This window comes from Enhydra lutris, unplaced genomic scaffold (genome assembly GCF_002288905.1).
Source record: "Enhydra lutris kenyoni isolate GAN:26980312 unplaced genomic scaffold, ASM228890v2 scaffoldscaffold6, whole genome shotgun sequence".
Lineage (NCBI taxonomy): Eukaryota > Metazoa > Chordata > Mammalia > Carnivora > Mustelidae > Enhydra > Enhydra lutris.
The window spans coordinates 1,774,040-1,778,608 of record NW_019154090.1 but is presented as its reverse complement, the minus strand read 5'-3'; the positions used below and the strand labels follow the sequence as shown (position 1 = coordinate 1,778,608).

The window sequence follows — 4,569 nt, the reverse complement described above, 5'->3', positions numbered from 1 at the left end:
TCCATCCATCCATCCATTCCTCTGTCCATCTGTCCATCCATCCATCCATTCCTCTGTCCATCTGTCCATCCATCCATCCCTCCATTCATCCATTCCACCCAAGAATCTGTCCATCCACCCACCCACCCACACATCCACCCATGCAGGGAACATTTCTCAAGGATCTAGCATGTGTCAGGCCCTGTGGTTGGCAGTAGGCCTGCGATGATAACATGAGTAAACACGGCCTCACTCTGGGGGAGCTTACACTGTACTGGGATTAAGAGGCATCAAAGCTCCTTGACCTGAAGCCCCTAAGAAAGGTCCCCCAACTCTTCAGCAGCCAGACCACAGGCCGTGAGAAGAGGGGGTGTGGGTACTGACCCACCTCTGCGTCCTGCCCCAGAGATGCAGTTGGCAATGGGCCTGTGGCTGCCCTCCTGACTGCCTCTTGGACAGTGGGGGCCAGGGTCAGGGAGAAGGAGATGTAAGGGAAATAGGTTGTCTTGTCAGTTGGTTGGAAAAAGAGCTTGTCGTGGAGCCTGAGTATCTAAAGGAAAATCATCATATCCTTTCTGAGGCAGACGGATGATTGTGTTTACAGGGCTAGGGAATGTGGAGGAAAACACGCATAGAGACCCCAGAAGCAGCCAGCCGCTGACACTCAGGCACACTTTGCCGCCGGCTTCCAGACAGGCGATTTCAGGGGTGCTCCCCCCGGAAGGCGCTCTCAGGGGCCTTCTCTGAGTGAAATAAGGCGTGGTTGTTCCCACACCAGACACTTACCAGTGTCCCAGTGTCCCCAGACCCTGGGGACGCACGACCCCTCCTCCCTGCTCTTCTCTCCCGGCCCCTCCCAGGTTTGTCTACCTTCCCAGAGGCACCTGCCCCTTCTAGAATGCCTTGTTCCAGGCATTTGTGCCCCAGGGTCTACAGGGATGCTCAGCCAGTGGTGGAGAGGAATGAATGTTTCCAGCGAAGGAGCAGGGAAGGGGGAGGGGCTGCTGCTGGCTCGCTGCATCACCCCCCCTGGTCGGGGTCCCTCTGTGCTGCAGTCCATGTCCCTGATCAGCTGATGACCTGGAGAGCCTCCTCCAACATCAGGGGCTTTGTCTCCAGACAGCCCCACGGAGAGGCCACTTGCTAACGCTGGGGTTCACCTCATTCAAGATTAGACAGATCCATCTGTAATTATCACAGTCGCTTGGAGAAGCCCCTCCCCCTGGGCTTGAGGTACCCCTGCCCCTCCGGAGGTCCCCAGGCTGCTCTGGTGTCCGCTGGAATGTCACACCATTGCTTCCGCGGTTTGGGGAGTGGGGAGCTCTCGGCAGGGCTCCTCTCCTGCCTTCCTTGGGGCTCCAGCGACCCCTGCTGTCCCCAGTATGGGTGTCTTCTCCGGCTGGTTCTTATGGACCTTCTGGACTAAACAAAAGGCTTCGTCGTTACCCCTGGGCCGGGCTGCCCTCCCGTGCCTGCGGCTCTGCGTGCCTGGTGAGCCTGGTGGGAAGGGGCCACCCCGGGGCGAGACCGCTCAGCTCCTGATGTCAGGACAGCTGCAGGATCCGGGGCCCGGTGCCGGATGAAGTGGGCAGCCCCCATCTGGACTAAGGATTTCAAGGCAGTGACAGAAGAGCATCTGACCACTCACGGCCCCTCCCGAGCTTTGGGCCTGCAGACTGCGCGGTCCCAGGCCATACCCCGGCCCCGCATGCCTGGCCTGCAGGCTGTGGCCCTCTTCGAGGACGGGCAGCGCTGGCGGGCTGTGCACCAAACCTGCTGCGAGGCGGACGCAGCCCCCCGCCGCCCGCGGACTGCCGAGCCGCCCCTCCCACGCCCAGCGGGAAGGCTCTCCCTTTCACTGTATTTTAATTCCTTGGAAAACCTTGAGCTCAAAAGGAGACCTGGTTTCAGTGTTTCTGGTTAACTGTTTCCCAGCAACATTTCACACCAAAGTCAGCACTGGAATTCCTGGCTCCCTGGCAAGGGTCTGGCTCCACAGTCCAGCCGAGACGGCTCAGCCTGGGGGACAAGGGCGCAAGGGGGCATCTGAACACTGATGTCGTCTCCAGGGAGTGAGTGTCGCCTGCCAGCCCCCTTTGCTCATGGGCAGGCTGGTCGACCCACCAAGCGCCAAGGCAGCAGCTGGTGTCCTGCCGAGGAACATGGGCCCCCGCCTACCTCTCATGCACACCCCGTTTCTGTTTGTACTTTTTGCCCCATGTGACTTCAAGGCCTCGATCAGCACCAGGCTCTGCCCGGGAGACGTGTGGCGGCCGCAGCTAGATGGCTCGGTGGCAGGCCCGCTCAGGAAAGTGGGGGTCACGGGCTGGCCATCCCCTGGGATCTGGGGTGGTGTGCTGGGCCTGGGGGGCAGACCCCTGGTCCTCTCCAGGGACGCCTGTGGACCACAGCCCCTCCTCACTCCAGCTGACCAGAGAGGAAGCAGAGAACTTGGCCGCAGGTGGTTGGGGGAGGTGGGGGGAAACGTCCACCTGTCCCTGCACACTCGGCTCCGTGTCCGAGCCTCCAGGTGACCCGCTGACCTCCGGACAGCTGGCGCGCCTTCCCTCCCGTTGCCCGCCGCCTCCTGGGGCTCCATCTTGGGAGAGGGGAACCCACCACGCCACCAGGAGTTAAGTGTCCCCGCCGGCTCTGTGAACTGGGAAACGTGCTCCGGGGACTGCCCACCTCAACCTCTCAGACGCGAGGGATGTCTCCCAGGGCCAGCCCTGGCTGCCGCCTCCCGCAGCATCACCCCAAGACCCCGTGAGGTGACCGGCAGCAGGGAGACCACGCGGCCCGGCTGGAGAAGCGGCCGGATCCATTTGCCCAACTCTGGAGTGAAAGCTCGTGTTCCATCTTTCCGTTCTCTGTCCCGCCGCGGAGAAGCCGTCGAGAACTGTCCCGTCTTCCCCAGGGCTGGGAAGCTGCTCCGGGCAGTCCAGACACAGACACGAGCCCGCACAGGACGCCCACCAGGGCCTTCGGGGCAGCGGGGCCAGCTGCCGGGGTGTTAGCCCTCTCTGCCGCCTGCCAAGCGAGCACAAACCGGCTTAGCCCAGCGCCCGACCCCGGCTGTGTGTCCCGTGGGCTCGGAAATCGAGGTGACCTGCCTGCAGGTGTCTGCCTCCTGCTCATCGGATCCCTTCCTCGCTGGCCGCCGGCCGGCACCCTCTCACCCCCTCTCACCCCAGCGTTCCCCGGCACGCGGCCCCTCCACTTCCTCCAGCAGCTCTGAATCCTCCCTCCCTCCTGGCCCCCGACCCCCGGGAGGCCGCCAGCCAGGCCACCGTGTCCCGCCCGGACGCACCTCCCCATCAGAAACGTGGCCCGATCACGGGGCGATCTCCCATTGCGTCCACGTCTGGGGCTCCACACCCCACGTCCTCAGGCACCTTTGACTCTGTCCCCACGTGAGAGCGAGCAGATGGGCTATGGACACGGGTCGCTCTGAGACAACCAGCAACACATCAGCGTTCAAATGCACGAAACAGAGAGGGGTCACCTTTGCTTTGCAGGATGATCTCTAGAAGGTTCTTTTGAGGATTCCATAAGTAAGACCTGCTACTGAGTCCTGCCACGGCTCTCGTCTTGGGCAAATTCCCAAGTCCTCCTGTGCCTCCCTTGGCCCATCTGTAGAGCAGAGATCGGGACGGTACCAGTCTCGCGGGTGCTCCCAGAAGCTCAGGCCATTACCCGATGCGGGCGCCGGGGCCTTGCCCTGCCCTGAGCAGGTGTGCGGCCGGTGCTGGCCATGGCAGGAGTCCCCGGCACCCAGCGAAGGTGCTTCCAGGGCCCATGTGGAGTGCTCCTCGGCCCCAGGAGGAAGCTGGTGGCCCGCAGTTAGGACACCAAGCAGCGTGAGCCTTGAAGAGGCGGCAGGTGGCTCTGGTTCCTCCCCTCTCCTGTCCCCATGGGGACGCAGCACCAAGCCCCTGCGCTGGAGTTTCCCTGTCTTGCTCCCATGTGAGAGGGGACAGATGTCTTGCTCAGAGCATCGCCGGGGTAGGAACTTCCCTTTGCAGGAGAGACGCAGGTTTGCCGGTCCCAGGAGGCGCCCACGGCTCCCCTGGCACCATCCTGTCTCCGCAGCAAGACCGGATCTCCCCCCACCAAGCCCACAGCATGTGCCCAGCCTGAGAGGTGGGTGACGGTGGGGAGCTTAGAGACTTCCCGCAGAAGCCACGAATGCCATGAAAAGTTGGGGGGAGGGGGAGGGGTGAGACGGGAGGAGCCCCGGCCCTCCCCGCTGGGCCACCGCCGCCCGCCGCAGACTGTGCCGACACCAGCAGCTTCGCTCGGTGAGAAGACGCCGCCTCCAACCGTAGTTCACAAGGACCTTTCTTCCGTGGCTTCTTGACCTTTGGGCTGCTGCTGGGTTGCGTTTGACAGGATGAAGGGTCTCCTGGCCACACTGGAAGATGGCGGGGGGCGGGGGCCACCACTGGAAGATGGCGGGGGGCGGGGCCACCACTGGAAGATGGCGGCGGGGCGGGGCCACCACTGGAGGGGGGGGGGGGGGGGGGGGCCACCACTGGAAGGGGGCGGGGGGCGGGGGCCGAAACAGCGAGGGGCGCGTCACGGCCCTTC

At 63.4% G+C, this 4,569-nt stretch overlaps 1 protein-coding gene across 1 annotated transcript in view; it reads left to right on the top strand.

Annotated features, from left to right (window-relative positions):
- LOC111141492 (cadherin 4) overlaps positions 1 to 4,569 on the top strand; it is a 511,455-nt gene that overhangs the window by 458,409 nt on the left and 48,477 nt on the right. The gene's annotated exons all lie outside the window — the stretch shown is intronic.